The following is a 14,388-nucleotide window of genomic DNA, read 5'->3' as shown; positions in this document are numbered from 1 at the left end:
TTGGCTTCTCATCAAGCTTCCTTTTTTTACAGAAGAATCCTGTAGAGAACAGCTTGTTCTTTATTATTTGGCAATGTTTGCTTTAGAATGTAGGACCGACCACCTCCGGAGTTTTATAAAGTCTCAAAAGTCACATAAAATGTCACAAGACCAGACTGAGAATCAATGCAAGTAGCATTTATGCATTTTTTGGGGGTTAGGATTTTGAAAGATGGAATTTAGCTGCAATTAGTCAACATCCATCTTACTGCTCACTCTGATGTATATTAACAAAAAAGGCCATTGGCATTCGCCCTCTTGCCAGTCGCCTCTGCTTATTACACAGCCCGGTACAATATGTCTGTAGCTCTGAAAGGTTTTGAATGAAATGGAGGGATTTTGCAGAGGATGATGTGACCAGATCTTCGTTTTCCCGCAGAGCGGTCTCGTCAGATGCCGCTGATAGCTCAAGCCTGTCTGCATGCAGCAAGAAAGCTTCTTTTACATGAGACCCTGGAGGATTGTAGCTGCCTCTCCGGCAATGGCTCAGCCTTTTAGCAGTATAAAAGAAAATGTAGCAGGGAGGTAACACACAACTAGCCTAGCATGATAAGATCCCTGCAGTCTTGTCAAATTAAATTAAATATACATATATTTTAGATGACACAGAAGGCTTTTTTTTCCCATGGTAGAGTGAACGTTCACAGTGAATGTGAAGGGAAAAAGTCAACACACATAGTTTAATTAGTTAAGAGCCAACATATTGCATGCAGATTATTCTGATCCATTATATATTCATAAAAGTGTATTTATAGAGAGAAATGTAGACATATCAGCATTGCTGGGGAGTCAGGTTGGAATCCAGGGACCTTTCAAGGCTTTTGGGTCCTTCTATGGACCAGTCCAGCCCTGGATAGATAGAAAAATAGATAGATAGATAGATAGATAGATAGATAGATAGATAGATGGATAGATAGATAGATAAACCGGTGACCTGGAGCCCACCAGAACACATAACTTTTTGGCATAAGCCATGGGTCTACCCAAGACCACTTTCTTGTCCTCTTGTGGGTCATTCTATTACTGGATGGAAAACTCCATAGGTTGATAGATGAGCTGGTTCTCCTCTAGGTCATCCAACCCTGGATAAATGGATAGATAGATAGATAGATAGATAGATAGATAGACGGATAGATAGACTCAGGACCATGGGCCAACCAGACAGAGAGAGAGAGAAGGAGGACCCACCATAAATATACAAACTTTACCTGCATAGCGGCCCATTTGGGGGCAATATGACCAAGGCAACTTACGTAGGTGGCCAATGGGAATTCAACTTCTGTCAGATTACCAGGGACAGACTACTAAAAAGGTAACTGTGTCACGTTGATGGCCCAACTAAGTGGCCTTGACCTATGAGGGCACTATCAAAAGAAGAGGTCAACTATCCACAATTCAAGGAACCCCTACCAACTCGAGGAGGAAATCTTGACTTCAATGGGTGTCAATGGGACAAAGGCCTCTTGCATTGGTAGCTGGTAGAAATTCAACATCAGAATGCAGATTTCCACACATTTACAGGCTACTAAAAAGAGATAAATGTGTCATGTTGATAGCCCAACCATCTGGTCTTGACTTATGAGGGCATCATCAAAAAAGAGGTCAACCATCCATAGTTCAAGGAACCCTTATCAACTCTTGGAGGTAACCTTGACTTCTACAGAACCCTTATCAACTTGAGGCAGAAATCAAGACCTTGTTGAGAATGGCTGACCTAATCTTTCCTACTCTCCTCAAAAAAGGAGAAAAGAAAAAATTGGCTGACATTTTGTTCAGAATAAAAACGAGTTCAAAGAGGCACATTGACTATTTTCCACTTTATACTAAATAATGTTAAATCCTGTTTTGATGTGCTGCCAATTCTCTCTTGAAAAGTTTCCCCTCAAAAAACTTTATATAATCTCTGAGTGCTGACCTTTGTTTAGTCATCTTTGTGAATTCCTCTGAGCCTTCTGCTGTTCTTAGATAAAATAGTCAAATTTTTACAGCAAAAAAGAAAGAAAACACACAAAACTGCAACAAATCTAGAGCTTCCTTACTTTGTATGCCCAAAACAAAATGTAATAATACACAAGCTTTTATAGTTTTTATTCTTTTTTACCATCATAATAAAATATGTACAAAACTACTACATATTTGATATTTGTATTACATGATTTTGTTTTCATTTTGTATATATTATGTTATTTTTATTTTATGTACTTTGTGTAATACATTATGTTATGTTGTAGGTTTATATAATTTTTATGTACTTTATGTTTGTTATTATTATGTTAATATTTATTTTTGCATTTGTCCTCAAATGTTTAGAGAGAACGTTCACAAAGGAAAAACAGTGGAAACAATGAGACTGGAGCATGTATATAGATGCAATGGGTTGTAATGGAAAGATTGGGGGCATCGAGGCGAATTATTGTAGCCACAATAGCTACACAGCTGTGAGCAGTACCAGGAAAGGTCATATTACATGCTATTCTAATATCAAAAACGTCTGCTTCACACAAATGCATTTATTTCCTGCAAAGTGTAATGCATTCATTTTGCACGGAATCGGTTCACAATATAGGCCCACCTTGATGGGTATTGTAATGAACGTCCTTGAAAGAGTCAACAAACATTGGGAGCGATTTTCAAGCCTGGTGGCTTTACATAGAACACGCGCAATATGTATTGTATTTATCAAGCAGAAACATCTAGGGAAAACAAGACTCTTAAAGTGGAGCTTTAAGAGGGGACAAAAAATAGCGAAAAACTTCACTGCTCTCCTGGTCTTACTTCTGATGTCATCCTGTACCAGCAGTCCTGCATTGGGGAAGAGGACATAAAAGGCCCCCACACATTCCATGGCATTGGGCAGCTGGGGTAACAAAGATTTGTTTTTTTTCCCTTTTATAAATCATCTAGACAAAAAAGTACTGTGTTTTACTGATTTCTGCTTTAAAGAAACCAGTTAAAGTTTATTGACCCAAAAAAAAAAAAAAATTTAAAGCAGAACTACACGTTACTTGCCTGTTTCTGCTCCTTTGCAGGGTGGCACCTTCCTCCTTGTTTTTTACTTCTCAAAGATCATTTTTGGACATCTTTATTGGTTGTAGCGGGATTACGTAGCCTGCACAGGAGTTCAGGGTAAGCCAGAATTCTAGGGTAACCTGGCAACCAACCTTTTAGCCAAATAACCCAGAACGGTAAGAGCGTTAGTGGGGATTATTGCAGAAGGGACATCACCTTCCCCTTACTCCAATAATGGCCTGCCAGATTGTGAACTCTTAAAAGTGGAACTTCAAATTTACCTTTCCTATTAACTTCCTTGCACTTATTCAAAATGCGAAATTTTACCAAAATTTTGAAAAGGTAAAAACTCTCAGTTAAGCTCATTCCTATGTATCACCATAATATAACCATGTAATAGGTGTGGTTATTAAATGTATTGTATAAAACCAGTAGCAGACAGTTTTTAAAGGTTCATTTGAAAAAAATAAGGTAGTGAAATAACGTTTTAAATCTACCGCAGCTCCTTAACTCACTTTATATTCTCTGTGTCACTCCCAGATTTGTTCAGCAGTCACTATCCATGTTACAGATCCCAAGGATGTACAGACAATATCAGCGACAAGCTTATATATAACTATACTCATGTATTAGTGACCTACATACATAACGTATGAATTAATTATATGTCTATATTACATATCCATTTATGATAATATATATTCAATCCTTGTGTTTATATCACTGTATCTGATCTGAGGGAATAGTACATGGAGATGGGATGAATATTTAATGATATGTAAGTACAACAGAGACAATTTTATTCCAACATATGAGGGAGTCCTACATGGACAGAATGTTTAATGGAGAAGCAATAGGATGTCATTTACATTGAATGTATGAATCATAAAAGTCAAAAGGTTACTTTCTTCCTTTCCTCCCTTCTCATTTAGTTCCTTTCTTCCTACTGTCCTCCTCTTCTCCCTTTGTCCTTTCTTCCTTTTTCCACCACTCTGTTAGCTATTTCCTTTCTTTCTCCCTCCATTCCCTTAGTTCCTTCCTTTCCTATTTATTTGCTTACTTCCACCTAAGTTTTTTCCTTCCTTCCATTAGTTATTTACTTCCTTTTTTCCTTCCTTCCTTTCTTCCTTCCTTCCTTCCTTTCCAACTTTCATTTTTTTTCTTCCCTACTTCCTCCCTCCCTCCCTCTCTTAGTTCCTTCCTACCTTTTGAGCTTCCTTCCATTAGTTCCTTTCCTCCCTCCTTGCTCCATCTCCCTCCCTTAATTTCCTATTGCCTACTTCCTCACTTCCTTAGTTCTTTCCTTCCTTATCTCTTCCCCCCATCTCCTGGGCAGCCCGGTGGCTCAGTGGTTGGCACTCTGGCCTTTGCAGCGCTGGGTCCCACGTTCGAATCTAGGTCAGAACAAGCTCTGTGTGGAGTTTGCAGGTTCTCCCCGTGTTTGTGTGGGTTTCCTCCCACATTCCAAAAACATGCAGTTAGGTTAGTTGGCTTCCCCCAAAAATTGACCTTAGACTGTTTTAAAGACATATGACTGAGGTAGGGACATTAGATTGTGAGCTCCTTTGAGGGACAGCTAGTGACATGACTGTGGACTTTGTACAGCGCTGCGTAATATGATGGTGCTATATAAATACTGTGTAATATTATTATTCTCCTCTCCTCCTGTTGGGTTCCTTATTATCCTTCCTTTTCCCTCCCTCCATCAGTACCATCCTTCTTCCATTTTTTCCTTCCTCCCGTTAGTTCCTTTCTACCTTCCCTTTTTTCCTTGTTCCTCCCCTCTATTCTCATTCCCTTGAGACCTTCCTTCCTTTTCCCATCCCTTTCTTTCCTTCCCCTCTCCCTTTCTTCCTTTTCCCTACTTCCTTATGTAAAATATAATAACTTCCTGGTAATATTTGCAGTCCCCTGGGCGTGTCTGACAACGCTCTCTGGGATTTCAGTGCAGCATAGAAAGCATTGACATCTCAAACTGGAAGTCTGGAAGTCAATTGATTTTTGTCAGATCAACAGATATTTTTCTGTTCTCATAACATTTTCAAAGCAAAAAAAAAAAACAGAGGAAATCAGCCTGAATTGCTATTAATATTTATTAACCTTATTTCTATTTCTTTTATGCCCAAATATTCTTTTAGTTTAAGGTATCGAAATACATTCCAAATGCATCAAAATGAAAGATGTTCAAAGTCTTACAAAGCAGATAATCCTGTCCCCTGCCAGCCCTTGCTGTGTGGAAGCAGTGCTCTTTCTCCAGAAGTCTGCCACACCCCTTTGCAAGAACAACCCAATCAACATGATCATTGCTTGTTGTAGAGCTATAGGTCTGACTCCTCAGGGGTGTGTCTGACCTCTGCATTGAGACCACTGCTTCCCCATAGTAAGCAAAGGTCCTACTCGTCAGCTGCTGACGGACGACAGGCTTACTACTCCTACTACTAGGTTGTGGTTGCTTTCTCGAAAAAATTATCCATAATGCTTATTGTTTTAATGCAACTGAAACATATTTAGCAAACGTATTTAGAACATAAAAAGCAAATTGAACTCAAACAAGGTAAAAAAAAAACCTTCCCGATCCCCACAACAATCAGATATCTCTCCGAATTAACATTTTTTAATATTTATTTCTTGCAAATTAGAGTTTTTTGTACTTTTCCCTCATTTGAATATAAAAAAATGTCAACCAGCTTTTTGCATTCTCCCAATCTTGTCACATTGCAGAGGACACTGACCCATTTCTAAATAATCGCTTGCATCCATCCTGCATACCGAACCATAATTATCCTGATTATTTAGCCTTTAAACTCGCCTTGCATGGATTTTTGTTTTGGCATTCTGCAGTGCTCAGATCTCCAAGCCGTAACGCTGAAATTAATAGTCTCATACTCCAGATGCATGCAAAGTTTAGGAAATTTCGTGTCATAAAATGTTAATGATATAATTAGACAGTAACGACTTGGTTTTATAAATGATTGAATGGGCAAGAAAACGGAGCGCGGGGAAGGTCATCCACATAAAGAAAACTACAGGACATTATTTTGTGATATGAAGAAGCAAGCAGGTAACATGTAGAAATAGTCTATAATTAATGGGATTCCACCTGAAAGCCCCACCTACTAGATTGTAAGCTCTTCGGGGCAGGGTCCTCTCCTCCTGTATCACTGTCTGTCATTTGCAACCCCTATTTATAGCTGCGTAAAATGTTATATATAACATATGTAATATGCGCTATATAGTTCCTGTTGATTAATAATAATAATAATAATAATAATAAAGGAAAAAAGAATATATTCCAGTTTATTAGTCCCTGAATAATTTGGTGTATTTGTTTTAGTTTTCCAGGATTTTTATTGTACACAGTAATCCAACCAGTAATGCATTACTTCCTGTTCTTGGGTGACAACTTTTACTCACTATATCATTTTGTGTAGAAGCAGGGTTGCCACCCTATAAAACAGGAAGTTAGCACTTTAGAACAACTCCCCACTCCATCATCATGAAAACGCCCTGGGAATGGCTAATAAAATTACTTGGGATTCCAGGTCAGCATAGGAAATGTTAGGCAGGACCAGCAAGTGTTTCTTGCACTTATCAGACAGATATAACAAATGTGTATATCGTTTATTGAAATGCAAGAAAATAAGAAAAGTACCTTGTTGCTTAAATAGAAGTTCATAAAGTGGCCATAAACACAACGGTTTCAAAGACAATTGGCCACCCATGGCATGAAAAGTCGGCAAGTATGGCATGGGAAGCCTGAAAACATAGAATAGGAAGCTGGCAGGGATGGCATGGGAAGTCTGCAAGAATGGCATGAAATGCCTAAAAACAGAGAATGGGAAGCCTTCAAGGGTGGCATGAGAAGCCTAAAAATGTAAAATGGGAAACCTATAGGGATGGCATAAGAAATTTGCAAGGATAGCATGGGAAGCCTGAAAACATAGAATCGGAAGCTTGCAAGGATATCATGAGGAGTCTGCAAGGATGGAATAGGAAGCAATAAAAGATGGCATTGGAAGCCTGAAAACATAAAACGGTAAGCCTGATAGGGTGGCATAGGAAGCCTGAAGACATGTAATGGTAAGTCTGCAAGGATGGCATAGGAAGCCTTCAATGGTGGTATGAAAAATCTAAAAACATAGAATGCCATGAGACCAGTTTGCCCCATTGACAGTAATGTATTTGATAAAATAGTACATTGGAGCACATGAGCACATATTCATCTTCCCTTCATTTCCCAGCTACTGTCATATGCAATGAAATATACCCAGAATTTTCAGGTATGGGGTAACATGACTGCCCCTTAACACAGTAACATCAATACATGTGCATTATTGTATTTGAATAGTGTGAACCCAGCTTAGGAAAATATCACAATAACAATGTCCTATGTGCACCAACAAATCCAGCACAGTTTATCTTTATTATATCATTTTATTGTCTGCATTTTTCTGGCAAAGGCTAAATACATATTGATGTATCCATTTCAGCTTTGCATCAATATCTATTTGAAACATAATCACATTTTAAACATTCATTTTAATTTGGATTACAAATACTCTAAATTTCAGTCTTTGCTATTCTCCCCAAGGGATCTGTAACTTTCAACCTGTGTATCCATTTAGATTATAATTGTAATAGCTGAATATTTGTATGGCGGCTCCTGGGTTACTGTGATAATGCTTGTGATAACCCATTTAGAGATTTCATGTCTTCGATTGAAGCCTCTAAATGTTGTTGTATAGAAACTACCCGTGGCGATGTCACGGTGCTCATTTTCTCAACAGTTTGTTAGTTTTTGCACTTAAATTGCTGCTCTAGTTGACATCCCAAATAAATACAATTTTGTACTGCATAGCGATCAAAATAGAAATCACAGAGCAATAGACAACTAGTGATCGGGGAAGTGGGAAAAGTGAGGTGGGAAAAGACACATCAAAGTTATGGGATGATCGGTGAGATCAATTTAGCTATTAGCAAAAACTTGTTAATTCTGTTAATTTTTTTGGCCCAAATTTGGTAACTTGTCCATAATTTGTCCATATAGGCACCATTAATTTTTGCTGGAGAGGTGCACTTTGGCTTCTTCAAATTGTCCAAAGGTGGACCTGAATTGTTTTAAATACCTCTAATTCCCAGTGCCTCTTCGAATGACACAACTACCTAAAATTGGATATCTACAGCCTCGTCCAGTGATTCTGAACCAGGGTTCCTCCAGAGGTTGCTAGGGGTTCCATGAACAATGAGCAATTTGGGCTCCTCAAGTCCATTTAGGTGACACCAATGATCTTTTTGGCTTTATGTAAGGGTGACATTTTACCCAATGGCCAGCAATGCCAAGGGTTTTTCCTCTTGCTCTGTCCTTTCTTATAGAAAAATTTTAATAAATCCTATGGCTTTTGATCAGGGAATGAAGGGAAATCTCCTTGTTTGGCAGCACAAAAAAGACTTACTAAACTCCAGGTACAAAAACTTTATTGAAATGCATTTCTTAGGAGCCACAAAGGATGTCCAGCTTGTACGCAATACAAAACAAATCCAGATATTGTCCACTGACAGTAATGGAGGCATCATGACCACGTGGTACATAGATTGTACAAGGCAGGGGTCCCCAATACCCGGTCCACAGCCCACTAGTGGGCCACGGCCATCTGACAGGTGGGCCACGGCTCTAGACAGTGCACCCCCCAGTCGGGTCGGGGGAAGGACCTCATCTGCCATAAGCATTGTAGGCTCAGGGCAGTGGGCGGCCCAGACCTGCAATGGGAGAGTGGGTGGGTTCTGGCATCATGACCTCACTCTGGGGGGAATTTTTTTCCCCTTTGCCTGACACTGGGCTCCCTGCACATGTGCAGTCCAGAGTCGGTGAGATTAGTGGTCCACAAGCTCCAAAAGGTTGGGGACCACTGGTATAGCGAACAGAGCTGTGGGAGGGCCCAGAAAACCCACCCCTTACAGGCTGCTTGTAGAAATCTACAGGGTGGGCGGAGACAAGACCACTCACCCCGTGCAAGGAGAAAGGGAAGTAGTGACTGGTCCTGCACAGAAGGTGGATTACTGCACAGATCTGGAGGAAAGCACAAAGCTCACTAAGACCAATGAAAGATCCAAGTACATATAACTCTTATACACGACAATATTTGCCTATTATTGCTCAGAGATTAGCTATTACCATTCGCTATTCCAACTTCAAAGAAAGTTTGGAAATTACTCCTATTGTATGCAGCAGTTATTTAAATTAAAATTAAATGTCCAAGCACCAAATACAAGAAAAAACCTGTGATTGGTGTGGACATTTTATAAGCTATATCTGGACTGTGATAATATATTTGTGATCCCAATAACATAACCCAACACATTTACACCCTTCAGCAATCAGTGTGTGAGTTAATTAGTACGATATTACACCAGATGGAGAGAGTGAAATCACAATGTAAAATTATCGAAACGCTCCAACAGATTTTGCATCACGCTCCGGGAAGCATGCAATAGTTTTTTTTCTTCTTTGCTCTTTTTGAAATATGATGTCTCAGTAACATCTTTTCAAGATTTGCCAAGAAATAGCTGTGATATACGGTAACTGCAAATTTCTCACAATTCCATTTATCATTAGGACAAGCAAAGTTCAGTAAAGTTAATTGGTGAGCTGATTTCTAACATTTCTGGAACTCAAGCTTTGGGTGAGTCCATTTTTGATAACTGAGTGTGAAAGGGTTTTAGCTGCGGAGATGCTTTAGGACTTTTAGAACTTTAGGACATTTAGGACACAACCATGGCTTTTGTGATATTTAGCAAAACCTAATGGAATGCTATTACTCTCCTCTTGTAGTCTTTAGCTAAATAAGACTTGTTGAGGTTGTTTTTTTCCAGTGGTACCACTGTGGTTCACCACTGTCAACCAGTCCTCAACTACCCCGTTATCATTAAAATTAATAGGAACCGGTGGATTTTTTTTTTTTTAAGCCATTTGCTAACAATGCATTTTTTGAGATGCTGGCAGGGGACCTATTACCAAAAATGTTTACTTTACATAAAAGGGTAGATAATCCCTTCATATAAAGTAAAAAAAATCTTCATTTTTACACTTGTTTTTGAAAAAAATGGGGAAGCCCCTCTTCTTCTGTCTTTACAGCTGCGACGGTAAAAACTAAATTAGAGTGCAGAGTACCCTGGGATACATGACATAAGGATTCTGGCTGCCCCTTCTGCATTGGGGAAAAAAATTCAGATTTCACACACATGCAGTAAGATCGGTGTTCTTTTTTTCCATTTACTGAAGGCTAGGTAAAGCTACCGCAAAGCCTGTGCAGTGCAAGATCGGATAACATAGCCAGAACATGGAGGTGCCCGGCACTTCTTTGGCTCGAAAAGGAAGGCAGATTACAGAATGGCACAGGACTCAATCGAGGAAAGCCCTGGAGGGATCGGGGGCGGTAGGTGTAATTTTTTTAGTTATTACTTAGTTAGAATTTTTTTCAGTTTAGTTCCCCTTTATTCAAGAATTAGGGTGGCTAGTCACTCCAGCTGCTTTCTTTTAACCTCAACTTCCCATGGAAGACAAAATGCACCGAAAACTGCACTGATCTGTAACCAAATCTAAAAGCCTGGAAAAGCACCCCTTACTGCCCCCGAGCACATCAAAAAAGGTGTCGGGGAGTTGGCAATGGACCAGTTCTGCAATGCCAGTCTAAATAAGCCTATTTTTGTTCATTTTATATCAGAACAGTATTTTATTTCAGACATCACAACAAAAAGTGGTACCTGCTAGATGAATTTATACCTGGCAAAGGAAAGGTGTGTGCAGGCATCTCTCAAAACATGGAAATTCCCTCACCTACTAGATTGTAAGCTCTTCGGGGCAGGGTCCTCTCCTCCTGTATCACTGTCTGTATTAGTCGGTCATTTGCAATCCCTAGTTATTGTACAGCGCTGCGTAATATGTTGGCGCTATATAAATCCTGTTTATTATTAATAATAATAATAATAATAATAATAATGCCCCGCATTGACCGGCAATCATCTCTGCTAAGAGGAAAATGAAGTCTAACTTTCATGAGGGATGTAAATTTAGGAGGAACAGGTTACACAATATGGTCAAAAGTTCATGGACGCTTGACAGTCTCAATTTTATGAGCTTGTTAGACATCCAATTCCAAAGCCATAGGCAATATTATGGAGTCCTATTTTCCACCATGGTTATGTTGTATTTGTAAAAATCTCTACTCTTCCAAGAAGGCTTTCCACAACACTTTGGAGTGTGAGTTTGTGGCCCCTCAGTGGCGCTCAGCATGGTTGAGGTCAGGGCTCTGTGTAGGACCTTCCTTTACTACAAACCTATTACACTTATGTTGTCCTTATGACACTGGTTTTGTTGAAGGGACACAAACAAGAAGAAAACGAATTAGGTCCTCAGTATTACATGTTCCTGTATATGTTCTCTACTTTGTTTTAAAAACTTTTTTTAAGAGTAGTAGGCCAGTGGTGGGGTTGTGATGCTGTTATCACTTATTCATGTAAATTGCTTCCTCGGGGGAGGAGCTTCAAATTGCTTCTATCCATAGCGGACCCTTAAAGAATAAAGGGGGGGTAGTAGTACAATGCCACTCCCTGCTGCCTTTGTTATATCTACAGATGCTGATTCTTTAGGAACCAGTGCTATGGTGCAAATGACCAAGCGGCTAGCAAGGTACCAGCCACCAAGGGCTGCATGGGATTCCTTGATGCCACTGCAGCTTTTCTCTTACTAAGACCCTGTTGAGTCTTAAAAAAAGGCAGAATAATGTAATTAAACAGAATTCTTGACTATATGATGACTTCGATATTGTTCTGCCCTTTAATAAAAGGAATTTATCCAGACTGGCGCCCTTTGGTGCTTGTGATGGCATTCTTGTACCAGCAAATAAAAATAGGTAGAAAAGTATGTTTGTCTCTTGCCTGTAAAATCACAGGACATCTCCGCTATCGACGCAGCATGGCGGCAAGGCACGAGTGTTGGGATTTCAAGGTTATCTTTTGAATGACTTCGTCTGAGAGATAATGCACTTGACATTTAAAAACAGATCCTCAGAAACGGGAAATAAAGCAGATAAAAAAAAATAGAAAATTGAAATACAAAAGTCAGTTTCACAGTGAATGAATGTTTGGCGGTTGAAAAATACCCTGAAATTTTTCTGACTTTATGAAAATTATTATTAATAGGTGTGATGTTAAAGGACGCATACACCCTGAATATTAATCTCCTAATCCATGGCTTACTCTTCCGTTGATTACATTGCATATTACATTGCCGATATCACATGACCAAGCAAGTAGTGAACTGTAGCCACTGTTGCCACAAAAACAGTAGAAAGGTCACCAAATGTGAGATTCACCAGTGAAAGGAAATCCAATACTCAGTCAAAGCAGACTTGTTGGATTTTGGTGCATAGGTGACACTATTATTTACAGAATCGCGTATTGCTTGTGTACTCCTTATCACTTCGGAACTCCTTTCCATACTTACCTCCTTCTTCTGTATACCGTTCATCCTCTCCTTCCCCTAGTATCTAAAAACATGCCTGATTGACAATGATTTAACCTTCACTGCCTTACAGTATAGCACCTCCGACTAGTATTGTTGCTCAGATTTCAATTGAGGGCAAAAGAAGCAAATAAAACCAATATTTGCCAATTAATACGTGCACAGGATTCCAATTGGTAGATGGAACGACCCTTGACAACTCCCAGCCAATGATAGTTATGGAAGTTGGTTGATGGAATGTTTTAGCAGGCAATTTTTTTTAATGATGAGGGTGCCCCAGTGCAACATATTTGTAATTTTACCTATAGTTATGCTCTAAGCACTCCCAACTGCTCCCATTCAACCGAACCATGGTTTCTGTTTTGTGCACACATTTGCACATGGCTTTGGTTGCATTGTGGTTGAAGTGAGGTTGCAGTGTAATTCCTGGAAACAACACGTTGCTTTTGGCCATGTCATTGCTATTCTACCTCCTATTTTTACTGCAAGAATTTGGTTAATGGCTTCCAAACTTTTCCAAATATTTTGGTAAATGGTTAAATGGTAAATAATTATTTACAGTTCTTGTTTTTCTGGAATTGGTCCAAAACTTTATTATTAATGAATTATTAATTTCAAAGTCTTCTATATATCAAAAGGGGAAAAAGCTCTCTATCACTGAATTGTGCAATTGTGACATCCTACCAGGATACTTAGAAGGCCAGCGGTACGACAATAACTTTGGTCCCTTTTCCAGTTGCAAACTGCATGGTAAGCTCTTCCCAGGTGCCTAGAAAACTGCAAACTGCACTGCAAATTCAAGGGTGATGCGTGTTGTTTGCTGACGCTCAGGGCATAGCAACATTTTCCTATGCACCGGGGAGCCGGTTATCATGCAGTTTACCACCACAAGTGTGAAAGGGCCAAAGTTTTTTTTTTTTATCTTTATGATGTACCATTGGCCGTCTCCATATCCTCGTAGAATGCCACAATTGCGATGCTAGCGGGCTCTTTCCTCTTTTGATATACAGAAGACATTGAAATTTAGCTTAAATTTTATTTTATAACACTGTAAAGTTTTAGATCGATTCCAGGGAAACGAGAGCGGTAAATATTTTTGCAGTAAAAATTCTATATGTTGTGATCATCTTTCATATCATTTTATGTCTTTTTGCTTCATTACCTTAGACTGAGCACAGCAAGTCTGTAATATACCGTTACTTTGTATCTTCCCATAATACAATCGTGTTTCCACCAGGCAAAGACCCTTTTTTCCTTTTTTTTTTCATTACCAACCACTTCCCAAAATGACTCGATAATTTTATGATTATTTCAAAGTTAAAGCCTTTTCCTAATGAATCTCTCCATCACTATGTATTAGGCTTTGTTTTCCTTTTTAGAACATGAAAGCTTTTTGGACAGTTATTTTTACACCGATGATAACGGCTTTAAATGGAGAAAAAACATTGTTAATTAAAAACTGCAAATTGCGGATATCTAATTACTATTTAAATGTGTAAACTTCACTGATGTTGGGTCTATTGGGGTTTTTTTTTTGAAAATTAAACTTTTAGTGAGATTAAAGAACTACTCATATAAATTGGTAAAAAAAGGGGCTTTGATTGCTTATATATGTCACTGTTTATCAATTTATATTAAGTTGTCCTTATATTTGGCTGAAGGCTGTTGGTGCCCTGCATTGACTGCATAGACTATCATTGAAGAACCTGGGTGATCCAGTAAACCTGGAGAACTTTAACAGATGGATGGATAGATGGATAGATAGATAGATAGATAGATAGATAGATAGATAGATAGATAGACAGATAGATAGATAGATA

The sequence above is a fragment of the Pyxicephalus adspersus genome, chromosome 9 (genome assembly GCF_032062135.1).
Source record: "Pyxicephalus adspersus chromosome 9, UCB_Pads_2.0, whole genome shotgun sequence".
NCBI classification, from domain to species: domain Eukaryota; kingdom Metazoa; phylum Chordata; class Amphibia; order Anura; family Pyxicephalidae; genus Pyxicephalus; species Pyxicephalus adspersus.
The sequence above is the reverse complement of the archived record's forward strand: the minus strand, read 5'-3'. Positions refer to the sequence as shown.